Raw genomic sequence first — 20,790 nt, forward strand, 5'->3', positions numbered from 1 at the left:
TGTTAGGAGGTGGTGCAGGCCCCTCCCTGCCCTCCACCCCGCCCCCCCCCCCCCCCGCTGTCCCCCAGCCCCCGTTAGCTGCTTAGGCGGGGCTCCCGGCTTTTCATCTTTGTGTGCTAAGCTTGAGTCACAAAGGCACGCTGAGCAGAATTTAACTCTGATGTGGAGACTCCATGCCCCGTATAAGACGGTGGTGTTCTTGTACAGGTGGCATGGGGTGGGCCTGGGTCCCGAGGGGGTGAGTGTGGCCTGGCGAGGAGGCTGGGCACCTCCCTCTGACTCCAGACTTTCCCTTCCCAAGTGGCTCAGGGACAGGGGTGGGGGGTGGGGAGGAAGGGAGTGGGGCTGCGTCTCATTCCTCCTCGCTGTGGTACTGATGCCTGTGAGCAGAACATTCACCCCAGCCCCCACCCGCCTCCCTGCATTAATTAGTTAACACCGCGTTTGCATTCTCCTCGTGCGAGGCACTGAGCTAGGAATTCAGCGTGGCTTGCGGTCGAGCCGGGAGAGAAATGCGAGCCTCCTGGTGAGGGACTGTTTAATGACAGCTAGGAGCACTGGCCCCGTTGCTTTTGGAAGGTAACAGACAAAACCAGAACCAGAGCCGTGGGCCCGGGGCCCGTGGAAGAGCAGGGCTTGAACCCAAAGTCAACAAGTGCGAGGCCAGACCTTCCCAGGAAAACAGGCTTCGTGTGACCAAGACGCTCCCCGGCGTGGGGACCTCTGCGACGCCCCCACGTCCCCTCCGCCGCTCCCCACCCCACCGCCCAGCACCCAGCTGGAGGAAGTTTCTCCAGCCCCGTTTTTCAGATGGGTGAAGTGAGGCTGAGAGAAAGGCACCGATTGGCCTCTAGGTCCCGAGGGAGTAAGAAGCCACAGCCAGGCTTCCCCGCAGCCTGCGTGGGCAGTCCAGCCTCCGTGAGCCAGAGCATTAGACACAGCGCGCTCTGTTCCCCGGGCATTCCATTTCCCCGCGTTCCCACCAGGGACATTCCGGAATTGGTAAGAAAGGGACTGGGTCAGCCCAAGCCCTGGCAGCCGATCAGCCGTGAAAGTCCAGAGACAGAGGCAGTCAGGAGTCTGAGACTTTAGTACCAGTCCGAGTAGATGCTCAGGACACTGCAGTCAGGTCAAAGGAAGAGGGTACCAGGGACTTGGGGGGGGGGGGGCACAGAGGGACAGCCCCCTGGGAGAGGGGCAGCTGGAGCAGACAAGGGACAAAATCTTCTGCATCTTCTGAGGTGACCACCGGTTTTCCCTTTTTGGTTTGCTGACATGGGGAGATTACAATGATTTATTTTCAAGTAAAGCCAACCCTTCATTCCTGGTACTGCTGCAGTTAGATTAGGACGCGGGGATTCCGTTTGCCCCCCGAGCATCCTGGTGTTGTTTTTTTGTTTGTTTGTTTGTTTTTTAAATTGTTGACGCTATTACAGAAGTCTTCACCACACTGCCTTGTCCCTCAATGAGATCCGGCTAAAAGACCCAGTCCTCCGGATAGAGAGAGGGAAGGAGGGGGCAAAGGGTAAGGGAGGGCACCGCCCCGCCCCGCGCGCCCCCCCCTCCCCCCGCCTGCCCAGGTGTAGCCCCAGGTGCGCCTCCTCTGGCTGGAGACGCAGGCCTCTCCTCGGGCTCATTGCGCAGCCCGTGGGTCTCCCGGAGCCTCAGTCTCCGCACCAAGTACAGGGAGCTGGTGGTGGCCCGGCTGCAGCCTGTGTGGGTGCCCCCAGGGGTCCCCTTCTGAGAAACGAAGGTAATAAACCTTGCTCTCAGGACTGAGTGAGCCCGTGGTGACAAGGCGAACGCGTCCAATGGCCAGTTCGAACCCTGGTGACCCCTCGTGAGCCTTTTGACCTTCTGCCCATTGCGCAATCTCTCAGCTCAGTCTCTCTTGCAAAGCAGAGATAATGAGACCGCGAGAGGTGAGGGAGGATAAGTTGGTGTCAATGCGCAGATAAGCGAGCAAGTGGGGAAGGGAAGAGCCAGAGCTAGAACTGGAGCCCAGGTGCCTCTGGTCACGGGGAGCAGTTTGCACCTTTCCAAAAGGTGGCGCTCTCCCCAGGATTGATGCCAACTGTGGCTCCGCGTGGAGCGTGGGAGCAGGGAGAGGAGAGGGGGTCACGGAGCCTAGGAAACTCTCGGGGCTTCTCTCCTTCCCATCCTGGCCGGTGCTCAGTTTTCCTCCAGCCTCCGGGCTGGGGAGCGCTCAGCGGACCCACTTCTCCTTCTCTGTTGGCACCTAAGCATCCGGCCCAAATGTCCACGGGGGTGTGTGGCCCAGAGTGAGGGGGGTAGTAGGTGGGATTTAGTCCAAGTGCAGATTCCAAGATTCCTCTGGAAGTGAAGAATGGAATTGCATTCCCTCACCGGCTGTCTTTTATCATTTGGGGTGCCTCTTGTTTAGAGACACATTCGGGGGGCTCTCCGAACTAGTGGAAGCGTGGTGTCTACCAGGTCCCTCTTACCCACTTTATATATATTGTATATTGATTTCAGGGAGGAAGGGAGAGGGAAAGAGAGATAGAAACATCAATGATGATGTTTGAGAGAATCATTGATCAGCTGCCTCCTGCACATCCCCTACTGGGGATCAAGAGCCCCAGCCCAGGCATGTGCCCTTGACCGGAATCGAACCCGGGACTCTTTTTAGTCTGCAGGCCAATGCTCTATCCACTGAGCCAAACCAGCTAGGGCCCTCTTACTCACTTTTGTACCCATTTCCCAGCTGCTATGGGTTAACCAGGGCTGCCACAAACAACTAACCCTGTGTCTTTTTTTTTTTTTATAATATATTTTTATTGATTTCAGAGAGGAAGAGAGAGGGAGAGAGAGAGAAACATCAGTGATGAGACAGAATCATTGGCTGGCTGCCTCCTGCACGCCCCACACTGGGGATCGAGCCCGAAACCCGGGCATGTGCCCTTGACTGGAATCGAACCTGGGACCCTTCAGTCCTCAGGCCGACGCTCTATCCACTGAGCCACGCTGGGTCCTTCTCCAAGCCACCTTGCCAGAGATAGTTGAGAGGTTACACCACTCCACCCCGACCCCGGGGGCCATTGAGTGAGTCAGGGAACCAACCCCCAGCCTCCCGGCCTCATTTAAAAATGCTCTGAGCCTCCAGGGCAGCCCTTCCCACCTCCTCCTCTGGCTCCCTCGCAGCTTTCTCCTGAGAGCACTTCCTCCATAACTCAGTCACCCCCTCTCGGGCGTCACCCCCCTCTCGGGCGTCACCCCCCTCTCGGGCGCTGCTGCTGGGGAAGCCGCTCCCAGACAGGCCATGTGCTCTGCGGTTCTGGGGTGGGAGAGTTGTTCCTTCTGGCTCTGAACTCTCTCAAACTCAGTGACGTACTGCATCACACAGTAAATGAGGGGCAGGGCCAGGCCCACAAGCCACTCACAGCCTGAAGACCAGGCATGAGGGTGGGGCCTGCTGGTGAATGTGGTCGCAGTGCTGCACCAGCCCCCAGATCCCAGATCAGGCTTCCTCTCAGGTAAGCCCCCTCCCCTTAATTATCCCTGTGTCTGGAACTCCACCCCCTCCCCCCTGTCTTGGAATAATTCACACTGACGTGTGAAAGATTGCCAGCTCAGAGACAATGCATCTTGAAAAGATCCAAATGCATCTGGTTGATCCAAATACATTTTTTGGTTAATCCTCACCCGAGGACATTTTTCCATTGATTCTTAGGGAGAGTGGAAGAGAGTGGGAAAGACAGAGAGAAACATCCATGGGAGAGAAACACATGGATTGGTTGCCTCCTGCATGAGCCTGGACCAGGACCAGGACCAGGGCCCGGACCGGGGAGGAGCCTGCCCTTGACCGGAATTGAACCCGGGAACCTTCAGTCCACAGGCCGACGCTCTATCCACTGAGCCAAACTGGCCAGGGCCAAATACATTTTTTAATTCGCTGGACTTTCTGTCAGGTTGATAAAGTGAGTTGGCAAAATGCACGCAGTGCAATTCAGTTTTTGAGGTCATGAAGGAGCCCCATATCAGCAGATTCCTCGCTTTCCCAAGGATCAGCTTCCCCACCCCCTTTCCTGCCTCTCCTCACCCTCCTCCGCCCATAATCAGACCACACGTGTTGAGAGAAATGCCCCAGTGTCCCCCTGGCTTCCCACAGCAGCGCCTGTCACAGGTGAGTCACTGGAGGGGAAGCTGACTCAGCTAAAGAAAGAATTTTGCCAAAATGCTTTTTTTTTTTTTTTTTAAAGAACAGACTGGTGGTTTGAGCTAAACTCCCTAAGAAGTGGCTTATTTGTCAGAAGAGTGGAGAATTGTGAATGATTTAGTAAATGTCCACAGTGTTTGGCTCAGGAAGGTCTGTGGCTTTGGTCGGGGGACAGTGCAGGGTGGCAGCCACGGGAGGGGCCCCATCCGATCTGTGCCCTGACCTTCTGAGTGACCTTAGGCAGATCATTTGTTTTTCCCTGGGCACAGTTTCCTCATCTGTAAAATGAATGGAATTGGATATTCCAGAACCTTGTTACTCCACGTGTGGTCTGCAGACCAGTAGCATCTGCAAACCTGGAAGTTTGGTGAAAATGGAGTCTCCCAGGTCCCTCCCACCCAGACTCACTGGGTCAGAATCTGTATTTTAACAGGATTCCCAGGCCATTTGTAATATTTATTTTATTATTATTACTAGAGGCCCAGTGCATGAAATTCATTCACAGGTAGGGTCCCTGGGCCAGGCCGGCGATCAGGGCCGATCTGTGGGGAGACCCGCAGGGCCATCAGGGGGCCCCCCACTGGCACCTGCCTTGGCTGGCCTGGGGCCTGCGGGCTGGGGGCAGCTCCTGCATTGAGTGTCTGCCCCCTGGTGGTCAGTGCGCATCATAGCGACCGGTCATTCCACCAGTTGTTCCACCGTTCAGTCGATTTGCATATTAGGCTTTTATTATATAGGATTTTTTTGTTAATCCTCACCCGAGGATATTTTTCTATTGATTTTTTTTTTTTTTTTAAGAGAGAGAGAGTGGAAGGGAGGGGGAGAAACAGAGAGCAAGAAAAACATGGATGTGAGGGAGACACACTGATTGTTTGCCGGGCCCAGCCATTGGTATGCACATGTGAGGAACCCTGCTCTGGACTAAGGCTTCTCCAACGTGGTCCTCAGACCAGCGTATCAGCATCACCTGGGAGAAGAAGCTTGTTAGAAATTCAGGCTAATGGGACCCACACCCACTGAACGCGCAGCGCAGGGCGGGGCCTGGAGGCTGCGCTTCAGCCGCCTCTCCAGGTGAGTGTTGGGCAACACTGACCTTTGAGAAGCCCTGAAGCTCCGAGCCTCACGCATTCCCGCCACCGAGGCGGGGCTGTGGAACCGCTGTCGTTCTACCTGAGGCTGGGCTGTCGTGTGAAGAGCCTGCTGGGTGCTGCTTCTCGGCTTCCTGAAACGCTCACGGGCCAGGACTCCACGGCAACTCCGTGGTGTTTTGTCTTCATCTTCGCTCCGCCAAAGAGGAAGCTGATGTTTAAGGGAGCGTAGGTGAGTTGCCCAAGGTCTGTCTATCTTACTACGTCTTTTGTAGAGATATCAACCTGAGATGTTTATGGCAAAGCCAATGAGCTGTTTATAGGGTAATAAAACTCCTTGTAAATACTGAATGTTACCTGTTTGTACACGACGGTTCTGGGAACAGGAGCCAAGAGCTGGGGGGTGAGGGGGAGGGAGGATCTGGTGGGTCTGCATCAAGGCCATGAACTTCAGCTCTTCTCATTCACTGTTTAACGTTTGCATTAGATAAAACATTCATCTGGTTTAAACATCCTGTAGAAAAGGACCAGAGGGAAAGTTTTTATTTCATTCCTAGTTTATAACCACCCATTACCCTGCAGCCCCAGGCAACTGTTTTTAGTTTACTGGGTCTAATCCAATCAGAGCTGATCCCGGAAAAGCTGTGCAATCTCCGATGTATGGCTGCCCTCATGACCTCCCAAGTCTCTGGACTTGCATTTTTCCCACTCATTTTATCACCCTGACAAAAACTCCAGCACATGACAGGTTTATTTGGGTTAACAAGCATTTTTTTTTTTCAAGGGTGCACCATCTCTGGGAGGTTCTAAGCTGCCAATCTTTCACACGTGAGTGTGAATTATTCTAATGCAGGGTCTCTTTATGCATATACAAGCAAATACAAATATATGTGTATACTAGTAAAACGCTTTGCCATTTCAGCTGAACACATTTTACAAAACCAGATAACACCCTGTTCCCTGCCTGGCTTGTTTCACTGACTGTGTCATGCTGTGTTATTGTGTGGCGAACACTCAGGCTGTTTCCAGTCTGCTGCCACAGACACTGTTTGCACCTGTGGCATTTTGCAGGCTCATGTGATATACGTACGATGAATTCCCAGGAATGGGGTTGCTAGGTATCTGCATGTGTAATTTTGAGAGATGTTGCCAATTTGCCTTTTCGAAGATTAGTATCAATGTACACCTCTGTTTTGGATGAGAAGTTACTGTTTTCCGACATCTTTGCCAATGCATAATTTAGTCCCATTACTGGATTTCCCCCAATCTGATAGGTGATAAACAGTGACTTAGCTGAGTCTTAATTTAAATTTGTTATGAAAAGTTTTAAACTTATGTTTAAAAGGACCACCTCTCTCTCGCTCCCTCTCTCTCTCTCCTCACTCATATTCTTTGCTTATTTTGAAAATGGAATTGTCGCCTTCTCCCTTTTTATTTCTGGGGGCTGTTTATCTATTAGGGAGATTAGCCTTTTGCCTTTGATATAAGTTGCATCCAGTTTAGGGTTTCTCTTTTATTTGGTTGATGGCTTGTTTATTTTGTAGGCCCAAGTGTTTATTTTTATGCAGTCAAATAATCAGTCATCTCTTTTATGGCTTCTGAACTTTGAATCACAGGTACCAAGGTCATCCCCACTTCCAGGTAATAGGACGTGTCCTTTTTCCTTCTATTATTTTACATTCACATTTTGATCCATTTGAAAGTCATCCTAATGCTGTGAGGTATAGATGCAATTCCCGCCCCCTTCTCCTGCTATGGTTATCTTTTCCCCCTGAAGCTACTATATTGGAAGCGCGTACCACAGCTCGTCCCGTTCGTACGTGGGCCTGTTTCTGAACGTGATCCTCTTTTTCCACTGGCTCCCTGGCCTGCTCATGTTCATTCACGTCCCCACTGTTTTGCTTACTAAGTTTTACGATATTTAAAAATATTTTTTTTTAACATATGAAAGCGCTGTTTTCTTATTTTTAGAACCTTTTCAGGCTATTGTTGTTTACTTGTTTTTCTATTTGGACTTTAAAATCTAATGTCTACTCACACACGGGTTGGTGTTTTTATTGAAATTGCTTTAATAAGAACTGAAGTATAACACACTTCTAGAAAAGTGAATAAACTGTATCAGCTTGGTGAGTTACCGCAAAGTGGCCGCAGAGGAACGTGAGTCCTTACCCAGAGCTGGAACTGGAGGGTCACTAGCGTGCAGCGTCCCCAGGGGCTCCCCCCGCGTCTTCTGAGGGGTAATCACCATCCTTTTTATTATGCCCTGGATTGGGTTTTGCTGTTTTTGTTTTTTAACTTTATATATCTAGATGCTTTTGGATCTGCCTTCTTTGGCTCAACAGTAAGTATATATGTTTTTAAATTGTTTTATTTTTTAATTACATTTGACGTATAATATTATATTAGTTTTAGGTGTACAATCCAGTGATTAGACATTTATATAACTCACAAATTTATCTCTAATAAATCTAGTACCCATCTGACATCCTACCGAGTTATTGCAATATTATTGACTATATTCCCGAAGCTGTACTTTACAACCCTGTGACTATTCTGTAACTACCAAGTTGTACTTCTTAATCCCTTCACCTTTTTCACACAGTCCTCCCAACCCCTCTTCCATCTGGCAACCGTCAAAATGTTCTCTGTATCTGTGAGTCTGTTTCTATTCTGCTTGTTTGTTTATTTTTTTTAAAGATTCCACACATAAGTGGAATCATATGGCATTTGTCTTTCTCTGTCTGACTTATTTCACTCAGCACAATACCCTCTAGCTTCATCCATGTTGTTGCAGATGCAAGATTTCATTCTTTTTATGGCTGAGTCATATTTCATTGTATATATGCACCAGTTCTTTGGCTCAACATTATATTTATGAGTGTGTTCTTTTTTAATTCTTTTGCTGATGGACATTTAAGTTGTTCTGGTTTTGGCTATCACACATGGCTTTTGGTGCTCATAGATGCACATTTCTGTTGGATATTTACTGATGAGAGCAATTTCTGGGCCATGGGAGGGGCATGTGTTCATCTTCAGAAAATATTGCCAAACCTTTTTCCATAGAGATGTGTAACAATTTGCCCTCCTTCTGGTAGTGTCTGAGAATTTCAGTTATTCCCTCTTCTTATAACAGTTGTTTTTAAAATATTTTTTCCATTCTGATGTGTGTGTGTATATAGTGGCAATTAATTGCGATTTTAGTTTTCAGTTCTCTAATGACTAATATGTTTCACTGCTTTAAAAATGTCTTGGAAGGCTCTAGGGCAGTGGTCGGCAAACTGCGGCTCGTGAGCCACGGTTTGCTGCTCTGTTGACTAATGAGTTTGCCGACCACTGACCTAGACTCGATTCCAATAATTACAGGCTGTTGTTGTTCCTTGTGATTAAGCCCCTATCCCAGCGGTCGGCAAATTCATTAGTCAACAGAGCGGCTCATGAGCCGCAGTTTGCCGACCATGGCTCTAGGGCAGTGATGGCGAATCTATGACACATGTGTCAGCACTGACACGCATAGCCATTTCTGATGACACGCGGCCGCATGCTGAGGATGAAACATTTGCTGCTCCTGAGGATGAAATATTTGCGACTAGAGTCTTGGAGTTAGTTTTTTCTCAAAGTGACACACTACCCGAGTTATGCTCAGTTTTTTGGCGAAGTCTGACACACCAAGCTCAAAAGGTTGCCCATCACTGCTCTAGGGGAAGATCCTTAATCGCCTCTTCTGTCTTCTGGTGGCTGCATGCAGTCCCTGGCATTCCACGCTTGCAGACACATCAGGCACTTTGTTTCCATCGTCACATGGTATTTCTCCTTGTGTCTGTCCATTTTCTCTTCTCACAGGAACACCAGTCTTTGGATTGGGGCCTACCCTCATCTGGTCTGACCTCACTCTCATTTCCAAATAAGGTCACATTCTGAGATTCTGGGTGGACTTGACTTTGGGGGGACACTATTCATCCCAGTTTAGATGGTTTTGATGATTATATATATCCATGGGGAAACCATCCCAATCAAGAGTTTCCAGCACCCTAGAACCGTGGTTGGCAAACTGCGGCTCGTGAGCCACATGTGGTTCTGTGGCCCCTTGAGTGTGGCTCTTCCACAAAATACCACGGCCTGGGCGAGTCTATTTTGAAGAAGTGGCGTTAGAAGAAATTTAAGTTTAAAAAACTTGGCTCTCAAAAGAAATTTCAATGGTTGTACTGTTGATATTTGGCTCTGTTGACTAATGAGTTTGCTGACCCCTGCCCTAGAAGGTTCCCTCATGACCCTTTCCAGCCAATTCCTACCACCACTGTCCATGTCAGACAACCACTGCTCTGATTCCTATCACCATAGGTTAGTTTTTTTGCCTGTTTTTGCAAATATATGGAATTGCATAGTGTGTGCTCTGTGTCTGGCCTCTTGCTCATAATAATGTTTCTGAGGTTCAGCCATGTTGCACGGGTCAGTAGTTTTTCCTCTTCTTTGCAGAGTAGTATTCCCTTGTGGGATTGTACCACAGTCTGTATACCCATTCTTCTATTGATGAACATTTGGGTGGTTTTCAGGTTTTGGAACTGCTTATTCTTTTTTTAAAAAAAAATATTTTATTAATTTTTTACAGAGAGGAAGGGAGAGGGATAGAGAGCTAGAAACATCGATGAGAGAGAAACATCCATCAGCTGCCTCCTGCACACTCCCTATTGGGGATGTGCCCGCAACCAAGGTACATGCCCTTGACCGGAATCAAACCTGGGACCCTTCAGTCCACAGGCCGACACTCCAGCCATTGAGCCAAACCGGCCAGGGCTGTTTATTCTTTTTAATGTGAATAGAACAGTGGTGCACATTCTTGTTCATTCTTTTTGTGGACGTATATATGTATTCACATTTTCTTATTGAGGTGTAGTCGACATTTATCGTCATGTTAGTTTCAAGCTTACAGCATAATGACTCGCTATTTGTGTATATTGCGAAATGATCACCACAATTAGTCTAGGTAACATCTGTCACCATACATAGTCTCAACACTTTCTTTTTCTTGTGATGAAGTTCAGACTTTTGACCCCCTTCATCCATATGTGGACGTATATTCTGATTTTTCTAGGTTAAATACTGAGAGTGGAATTACTGCATCCCGGGGCAGGTGTGTGTTTCACTTTATTAGAATTGCCGGGTAGTCTTCATCCGTGATTGTCCTGATTTACACTCCAAGGGTGAGGTGTGAGGCTTTCGATTGCTCCACATCCTTGTGAAGTTGGTTGTTTTCTCAGTGACAGTTGCTAGCTTTGCTGCATAGAAAGGGTGACCCTCTGCAGAGGCTCCTGTCCAAGGAGCTAACGACCCTCCCTCCAGGTTCTTGCTGACGTCTCCCTCCCTCCTTTTCTGCTTTGTTTTGATTCTTTTTTATCCTGTTGCTCCACGGAAGCGTTCAGGCACAGAGGTCTGCTGGAGTCCCTTTGTCCACTGTCCCTTTTTTCTGAGAATGGCATTAGGGTGACACACTCTGTTTTTCCACTTTTGAGTCTTTGTGCTTGTCAGAGGTCAGAGGTCGAAGGTCAGAGGTCAGATCCTTCAGAAGGACATCAGCTGCTTGAAGCAGTTGTTTGTTTTAGAGCATTCAGGGGACCCATGTGACTAGTTGCACATTGGGTTTCTTTCTGTCTTTCATAATCAAGTATTTTCCTCACAGAGCAACAGCAATAAAGGAAATCATTCAAAATTAAAAGCGAGTGTGGGTGTGGGTGTGAGCGCCCCCACACCCCCCACACCCCCCTGTCCAGGGTGATTCCCGCCTTGTGGCTTGAGCTGCCCAGAGAGGCTCCGGCCACCAGGGACCCTGAACTGGAATGAGCAGATTGGAAAAGAATTGTCCTTCTCATTTTTATTAGTCTTTCTTAAATGTATGTATAGCTCATACTTACTTTAGTGTTTAATACTTAGAGGTGTTTTTGGTCTTTATTTAGGAAGTGTAGTGATTTTCTGTGACCAGAAATGTGGCGTAGGAACTTAGCTGTTGTTGATTTCAGTTAGCTCGCAGTAACACTGGTTTGGATATAGATCGTTTCGCTTAAAGTCGCCGTTTCCAAGATCCTATCCACAATGTTAAAGGAGAACTACTGCCCCGAGCTACTGCACATGCCAGCTCCCGTTCTAAGCTTTCTCTAGAGAAACTCGGTGAACCCCGACATGACCCCCTGAGGTCGGCATTTCACATGAAGCCATTTTCCTGACGAGGAACCTGAGGCAAGAAGAGAATCCTCACCTGCAAGTGTATTCCACAGGGTCATTCGCATTCTAGAAACCTAACCAGGTTTCTTTAAAAAGGACACTTTATGTTGCTCTATCAGTAGGAAACCCACCCCATTTGCCATAAACAAATGATAGCCATAAAAGGAATACTCTGATAACAACATACGCTCTTCTAACTGGTTCCTGTGGCGACTGCCCAACCTCATTTTTAAAGAATTGCTTTATGCTTTTGGTGTCATATCTAAGAACATTTTTCCCAACTCAAAGCCACAAAGATTTTCCCTGAAGTTTTCTTCCAGATTTTTTATAGTTTTAGGTTTTACAATTAAGTTATGGTCCATTTCAAGGTATGCATGGTGTGAGGTAAAGGTTACACTTAATTTTTTGAGTGTGTGAGGACATTCAATAGCTCCCATAGCATTGGTTGGAAACTTTCTCCTCTCTTCGCTGAGCCTGGCTTTTCTCCGGGAATGGGAAGGTTAACTCTCACAGCTGCTACCAGGAGAAGAGGTGTAATCGGTTTGCTGCACTGATTGTAAACCCATTGCCACAGTTAAAATAGCAATTAGTCCTCAGCTTATGCTAACTGCTTTCCTGTGGTTTGGCATTCAGGTTGTTTCCAGTTTCCTTTCTTCACGTGTGCATAGCAATGCCGTGGATATTTTATGGGTATTATAGCTTTTCCTTTTTAAAAGTTATTTTAGTGTATACTTACGGATTTTTATCCATTCTACAAATCAGTGTTGAAAGGGTTTGGGCTCATGCCCTGTGCCGGGCGCCCTGCGTTGGTTTTGAATTAGCTCTGCTTTCAACCAGTGGGAGCTCACTGGGAGGGTTAAGAACCAGGTCGTCACCTTCCCTGGGAAGCCTTCTCTGTTTCCGGCCCCCAGCTCACCCCCTGGTCCCCTGCTCAGTGGCTTCTCACCTTCCCACTAGCTGCACCCACTTTCTCACGATACTGTTTTCTACTCATTTATTTACCTCCTGGCCTCCCCCACTGGCCGGTGTGCCTCTCGCTGGGACAGTGACTTACCTGTTCTCAGCACAGTGACTGCACATAGTAGGTGCTTAATAAACGTTAACTGTGAGGATGGCAGTGGGACTAGCACTGATGTTACCGGAAAGGGGACCTGGCTCTTGGCAGGTCTGCCCAGGACCAGCCGGTAGTGTGTGGGTTCTGGACGTCATGCAGGAAGAATTTCACAGCACGAGTCCCGATGACTGGGAGGGAACATTCACTAAAGCTGGGGACAGTAAAACAAGAAAGGGCTTCGCGTAGCAGAAGCAACAGGAGAGCCTAGGCTGGGCTGCCGGCTCTCTGGGGAGTCGGAGAAAAGGGGCCTTGGGGACAGGTTCAGGGGACTAGCCTGCAAGGAGCTGCCACTGCCCATCGCTCCCCAGGTTGCACGTCTGTGGGCTCTCCCAGAGGTTAGGAGGTACATGCCTGTGGGGGAAGAAGAGGGGAAAGGGGGTGTCAGGTGCTGCTCCCCAGAGGGAGAGAGTGCACGGGGTCCTCTGTCTTGAGGCTTTGTCTCTCGTGCAGGTGGGGATCTTAGGGGAGGTCCCAGGAGGGGGGGTTTCAGTAGAACATTCATCAGTTTCTAGGTGTGCTCCTGCAGGGTGGTGGTCTCCACTGATGGGTCAGTGTCAGGGCAGGGGATCATTATCATTGCAGCTTGTCCTAGTGTCATCCATCTGGTTTGGCTGCTTTTCTGGGTCTGGAGCTGAAATACTATGGAGGCCTAGAGGTTATCTCTAGGGAGGTGACCTTCTGTATCCGCTGTAGTTTGCTCAGCTCTCTGCCTCCGTTTCCCTGTTCCCCTTGTCCTGGCTCGCTGTCCTGGCTCCTCGCTGTCCTGGCTCGCTGCCCTGGGCCTGTGGGCGTCCCTGAGATCAGCCTCCCGAGAACAGCGATAACTGTGTTCTTTCAGCACCAGTGGCTGGTGTCGCCCTCGGTCCCACCACACCTCGTATGTGGACGGTTTCCTCTGAGTGTGGGCCAGGCGCCCTGGCTACTGGGTGGTGCTACCTGGTTCCTGGATCCTGCACCCAATAGCATGGACTCCCAGAGGGAGGAAATGGTTTTTCAGTTCTGTTCCAACCCTTCTTAATTCCCTAAAACACAGCTTCTCAGCCTCAGCATTATTGACATTTGGGGCCAAATGTTCCTTTCTGGCGGGGCGGGGGGGTCTGCCCTGCCCTTTGTAGAGTGTTTACAGCATCCTGGCCTCCGCCCCCAGCTGGGACAGACCAAAATGTGTGTAGACATTGCCGATGTCACCTGGAGAAGAAATCCACCTCGCGGCTGAGAACTGCTCTGGGACAAAGACAGGCCGGTGCTAATGTATTTCAGCACCCCCTTAGCCCTTGCTAATCCCTCTTTTTCCAAAAAAGAGCAAATCCCTAGCTCAGAGCCATCAACAGGCAAAGCTTTCTGCCTAGAATTTAATTTCATTATGTAGTTTTCCCTGAGGTTACCTTCTCATTTTAATAAGTGAAAACTGTGTTTCTCTCTTTGAAGTGAACACATCCTCAAGATTTTATTGTCACATAATAAAACAATACACGAAGCTTAGAACTGGATCACTTGGCCCTTTCTCTTTTTAATTTAATTAATTTCTTAAAATCTTTATTGTTGAAAGTATTACATATGTCCCCTTTGTGCTCCCAGTGATCCCCTTCAGCGCCCCCCTCCCCCCCCCCCAGCCTCACCACCCTATTGTCTGTGCCCATGGCCCATGCATATATGCATACAAGGACCTCCCACCCAACCTCCCCCGCCCCCCCCCCCCCCCCCCCCCCCCCCGCCTTCCCTCTGAGATTCTGAGCTCTGTTCCATGCTTCCATGTCTCTGGATCCACTCCGTTCACCGGTTTATTTTGTTAATTAGATTCCACATGTGAGTGAGATCATGTGATACGTGTCTTTCTCTGACTTGTTTCACTTAGCAGGATACTCTCCAGCTTCCTCCATGCTGTCTCGAAGGGTAAGAGATGATTCTTTTTTTACTGCTGCCTGGCCCTTTCTTTTAGCTCCTCCCAGTTCAGAAAGCTCCCATCACGTACCGGCCACCATTCTCTTGGACCTGCAGTTGGGCTCAATGCATTCAAGCCTCCGCACAATCTTCTTTGTAGTTTTAACCTTTTTGTGGAAAATCGGCTTGGTCTGCCCACCATAGCCACTGTGTTTCCCGTCACAATGCCGTTTCCTCTGAGCACGCAGGATCCTTGCCCTTCTTGCACTGTGGTACCCTGTGAGGGTGATGCTGGCCACGCATCCCACAGAAAGTCTGGGGGGTTTTAAGAGAGCTCTATCAGCATGGAAAGCCGAACTGTTTTTCTCTTAGTGAAAGTGTTATAAAGTTTTTTTTTTTTCAAATTAATTTAAATAAAAAGTTGAGCCTGGCTGGTGTTGCTCAGTGGTTGAGTGTCGACCTATGAACCAGGAGGTCACGGTTCGATTCCTAGTCAGGGCACATGCCCGGTTGCAGGCTCAATCCCCAGTAGGGGGCATGCAGGAGGCAGTCAATCGATGATTCTCTCTCATCATCGATGTTTCTCTCTCTCTCTCTCTCCATCTCTTTTCCTTTCTGGAATCAGTAAAAATATATATATTTTAAAAGGTGAGAAAATAGAGAGAAATATATCTCAAGATATGTATATGTGGACTGGCTGGCATGGCTCAGTGGTTGAGCATCCCACCTGTGAATCAAGAGGTCATGGTTTAATTCCTGGTTAGGTCACAGGCCCGGGTTGCGGGCTCGATCCCCAGTGTGGGGTGTGCAGAAGGCAGCCGATCAATGATTCTCTCTCATCATTGATGTTTCCATCTCTCTCTCTTTCTCCCTTCCTCTCTCAAGTCAATAAAAATAAATTAAAAAAAAAAAAAAGATACGCAGATATGGCCTGAATGGTGTTGTTAGACACCTGGCTCTGGGCTAGGAAATGCTGAGTAAGGCATCTTCCTGTTTGATGCTTCTGTTGCCTGTAGCACTGGGCAGGTTTCCATGGTTTGCTTCACCCAAGACAATACCCCAGCCTGGGGGATGCCCCAGGCATCTGGTGTGGGGCCAAGCCTCCCAGATGTGGTGACACAGATCCCGTAGCGCGGCACCTGCCAGGAGTGTCCCGCCTGCTGCAAGCGTCTGGCCCGCGCACCAGGCATGAGTGGGTCTTGCTGGATCAAACTGCTTGGCTGGCTTTTCTGAGAAAAGGGGAGGGCTATTCTCACAGTTGCTGCAGGAGAAGAAGGTGGAAGGCAGTGCCTGTCTGGAGCCCGGCCCATCCTTTTCTGAGAAGCGGGCGTTTGAAAACAAACCACACAAGCCCAGAGCCTGTGGTTCCAGAGAGAGGTCCGATGTGGGAGGAAAGCACCATGTGTCATTGGCAAAGCTCTGGGTCTGTGGCCGCCTCCGCTTGCCTCATGGGAAAAGGCTTGGTCAGAAGGCACGGGGACGGGGGAGATCACACTTGGCAGCCCTGGATGAATCCATGGGTCTGGGCTCTAAGCGTCAGTGGCTGCCAACAGCACAAGAGAGTGAAAAACCAGACGTTACATGTCTCCTGTTGAAAGAACCTAGCACCACCCTTGAGACAAAGGGTTTGAACTTGAATCTGATCCAACCGCCATGTGCAGAAGTAGAGAGGACAGAGGGACGTGCTGAAGTGCACGGTGAGTGTGCAGCCACCGGAGCCCAGATGGGACACTCTACATGCCAAATATCCCGGGTTCCTCAGCAGATGAGCTGTAAGGGAAAGAACAGGAGGAGGGGACATCTCATAGGTTAAAAGAGACGTAAAAGACAAATGAAACTTGAAAAATGGACGAAGCTAACAGCTGAACTGTAGTGTCTAGGGATGTGCACTTGGTTGATAAAGCCAGAAAGAAGCCCAGCCAGGTGATGCTTACTTTGGGGAGCTGTGATTGCGATGGGGCTTACGGAGCGAGGGCCTTAGGGGGTGGCAGGCCAGGTTCTGCTTCTTAACTGGGTGGTAGTTATAAGGTGTGATTTTCTTATAATAGTTTATGAAACCATACATTTGTTTTTAGTTATGTACCCATGTTTTATTTAAAAACATTTAAACAGCAACGTGTAAAATGTGCAATAGGCTACCTTTTATAGGCAAAAAGAGGAATTATAAAAATTATGTTTCTATTTCAAAATATAAAGAATGCAAGGATAAGCCAAAAACTAATAAAAATGTTTATTTATCAGGGAGCGAGAAATGGGGGAGAAAGATAGGGACTAGAAGCTAGACCTTTCTGAACATACCTTTTATAGTTTTTACTTTGGCATGATATAAATGCTTTATATAATTAAAACACACAACAAATTAAAAATCCCTAAAAATAAGAGAGAAATTGAAATATAAGACCTTTTAAAAAATTTTATTGATTGGTTAGAGAGAGATACATCGATTTGTTGTTCCACTTATTTATGCATTCATTGGTTGCTTCTTGTATGTGCCCTATTAGGGGATCGAACTCACAACCTTGGTGTATTGGTTCAACACTCTAACCAATTGAGCTACCTGGTGAGGGCTGAAAATATAAGATCTTTTGACTATACATTCCCAGTGGGAATATAACCTAAGATAGAAAGAGCCACAAAGAAATCTTACAGACTTGTCTTATTGTTAAGTTATATTACTGTTACCATTTTGAAACTACTGTACATAGAGAAGGATAATTATCTTAAGTGTCATTAGGAAACAAGATTTTCAGCACAAGACAAAAGAGATGCAAATAATAATCTAAAGATGTTAAAAAAAAACCCTTATAATTCTAATGATTTATGTACACACCAATGATTTATTTTTCTATTCCTAAAAAAACACAAATTTCCTAGACCTGAAAAGGCCCATGCACACTGACACCTGAGTAGTAATGAGACTTAGTATTCAGGGTTGTGGTTTCTAAGTACCATTTCCCACTAAAAGGGTTATTTGGAAAAGTAGCTGATTTCAAGTCTGAGACAGAAAATATACAAGAGAAGCGTGGAACCTCTAGTCATACCTGAAAGCAAGGAAGCTATTGAAGACGACTGGAGTCACGTCAACAGCATCGGAACCTATGGGAAGGGACTCCCACCAGCCAAGTGATGAAATAATCAGAATAGCCCAAACAATAACAAATAGCCACTTTGGGAAACAGCTTGGCAATTTCTTACTGTTAAATCTCCAGGGACTTACACCTGGGTTACCTAAGAGAAATAAAAACATATGTCCTCAGAATACCTGTATGCAGATGTGGGAGGCAGCTCTATTCATACTTGAAAAGCCCTGGTGCGATGGAATACGACTCAGCAATAACAAGAACAGACTTAGTGATACACTCAGCAGCATGGATGGGCTCCTAACGCATTTGTCAAGTGAAAGAAACAGGACAGAAATGAGGACATACTCTATGATCCCGTATTTTTATATATGGAAAAAGATAAAACTCCAGGAAAAGAAATTGGATAAGCGATTGCCAGAAGTGTGGGATGGGGGAGGGACACAAGGAAACTTTTGGGGGTGATAGAAATGTTCTATGTCTTAAGAAGGTGTTGGTGTAAATATTTGTTGAAACTCATCAAACTGTACAGCTAAAGAGTGAACTTTTTGAAAATTCTCACTCAAGGATATTTTCCCATTGAGTTTTAGAGAGAGTGGAAGAGAGAGGGAAAGACGGAGAGAAATATCGATGTGAGAGAAGCACGTCCATTGGTTGCCTCCTGCACGCGACCCGACCAGGTCCGGATGGGGGAGGAGCCTGCAACCAGGTATGTGCCCTTGACTGGAATCGAACCCGGGACCCTTCAGTCTGAAGGCTGATTCTCTATCCAGAGCCAAACCAGCTAGGGCAAGAGTGTGAACTTTAATGTACATCAATTATACCTTAATAAACCTGACTTCAAAGTAATTTCAGTGGATTGAAATATAAAAATTAAAAAGTTAATGAATTCAAAATTATACTGAAAAACGTTATTGATTCTCTTTAGAGGATGCTACAGAACAACTCATTTGCTAGCTGGTAAGTGAATGGAAAGAATCAAACTTTTATCCTGCTCTAAGATAGGAAAAGAGACGAGGGAGGAAAATTCTGTTATAGAAGAATCACAGTAGCACATGTGAAAGGAAAGAGAGAGTTAGAAAGTCCTCACCTAATGAAATACCGGGTCAAGGCTATAGCCATCAGTGCCTGATGACAGGTGAAGGTTGATGGAGAACTTTATAGTGGGTGGATCAGCAAGAAAGAGCATGACATTAGCTCACTAAAGTGGGACAAGCAGACGTTCTGTGCCTCCTGATGCAATGCAATACCTCCTGGGAAAATTACACCTGAGCCCAATGAAGCTTCTCAATCTGAATATTAGAAGCACAGAGATAACTATGTTAAATGACATGCCAGTGATGTAACCCGCCAAATCCAGAATCTGAGGAGTCTATGGACAAGTGACCCAGTTTCTTCAACAACAACAAAAAGTAAAAGTAAATTATATATTAAAAAGCCTTAAGAATTCAAAACACTACACAGCTACAGAAATCAAGACAGTGTGGTATTGGCGTAAGGTAGACACATAGAACAATGGAATAGAATTGAGAATTCAGAAATAAATTCGTATCTGTTTATGCCTCTGCGATCAGCTGATTTTTGGTGAACCAAGAGCATTTCATGGGGAAAAGAAGTCTTTTCAAAGAGTGGTGCTGGGACAACTGGATGTCCACATGCAAAGAATGAAGTTAGGCTTGTACCTCACCCCATAATCAAAACTTAATTCCAAAGGGATCAAAGACCAAAGTGTAAGAGCTAAAATTATGAGACTCTTAGAATAAAAAAACATGTCTTTGTGACCTTGGATTGACAATGACTTCTGAGATATGTCACCAAAAGCACAAGCCATCAAAAAAAGAAGAAAAATATAAATTGAACTTCATCAAACTTAAAAAATTTTGTACATCAAGGGACACTATCAAGAAAGTGAAAAGACAACCCACAAAATGGGAGAAAATATTTACAAAACATATATCTGGCCCTAACTGGTTTGGCTTAGTGGATAAAGCATCGGCCTGCGGACTGAAGGGTCCCAGGTTCAATTCTGGTCAAGGGCATGTACCTTGGTTGCGGGCACATATCCAGTAGGGAGTGTGCAGGAGGCAGCTGATCGATGTTTCTAACTCTCTATCCCTCTCCCTTCCTCTCTATAAAAAATCAATAAAATATATTTTTAAAAACACATATATCTGAAAAGAGTCTAGTACCCAGAATATACAAAGAACTCTTACAATTCAAGAATAAAAAGATAAACCAATTAAATTTGGGAAAAGGATTTGAATAGATATTTCTCCAAAGAAGATACACAAATGGCTCATAAGCACATGAAAGGATGCTCAACATGATTAAGCATCAGGAAAATGAAGATTGAACCACAATGAAGTACCATTCACACCCACTACGATGGGTATAACAAAAACAGTAGATAATAACAAGTGTTGGCAAGGATGTGGAGAAATCAGAGCCTTCATACACTGTTGATGAAAATATAAAACAGTATACCTGCTTTGGAGGATAGACTGGCAGTTTCTCAAAAAGTTAAACAGAGCAACCATGTGACCCAGCAACCCCATTCCTAGGCATATACCAAGAGAATTTAAAACATGTCCACACAAAAACTGGTCCTCAGCCCTAACCGGTTTGGCTCAGTGGATAGAGAGTGGGCCTGCGGACTGAAGAGTCCCAGGTTCGATTCTGGTCAAGGGCATGTACCTTGGTTGCGGGCACATCCCCAGTAGGGGATGTGCAGGAGGCAGCTCATTGATGTTTCTCTCTCATGGATGTTTCTAACTATCCCTCTCCCTTCCTCTCTGTAAAAAAATCAATAAATTATATTAAAAAAAACTGGTCCTCAAATGTTGATAGCAATATTATTATTTTTTTTAAATTTCTTTATTGATTAAGGTGTCACATATTTGTCCTCATCCCCCCATTCCCATCCCACACCCCTCCCCATGGATGCCCCAACCCCCTGTTGAACTTAACCATTGGTTAGGCTCTTATGCATGCACACAAGACCTTTGGTTGATCTCTCCCTTCTCCCCCCACCCTCCCCTATCCTCCCTCTGAGGCCCGATAGTCCGATCGGTGCCTCCTTGTTTCTGGTTCTGTTCTTGTTCATCAGTCCATGTTGTTCATCATTTCCCCTAGATGAGCGAAATCATGTGTCACTAGAGATGTACTTATAAGAATTGAATGTGCGACGGGCAATAATAGTTATGCTGACAGGCAAAAAATCAGTCTGTAGTGAGTTTC

At 47.0% G+C, this 20,790-nt stretch overlaps 1 protein-coding gene across 1 annotated transcript in view; it reads left to right on the forward strand.

Annotated features, from left to right (window-relative positions):
- The first annotated feature begins 3,554 nt into the window (after nt 1-3,554).
- IL34 (interleukin 34) overlaps nt 3,555-20,790 on the forward strand; it is a 44,135-nt gene continuing 26,899 nt past the window's right edge. Inside the window, 1 exon segment of the mRNA XM_079760062.1 lies at nt 3,555-4,144. The gene's annotated coding sequence lies outside the window, so the exon portion shown is untranslated.

This window comes from Cnephaeus nilssonii (genome assembly GCF_951640355.1).
Source record: "Cnephaeus nilssonii genome assembly, chromosome: 20".
Classification (NCBI taxonomy): Eukaryota; Metazoa; Chordata; class Mammalia; order Chiroptera; family Vespertilionidae; genus Cnephaeus; species Cnephaeus nilssonii.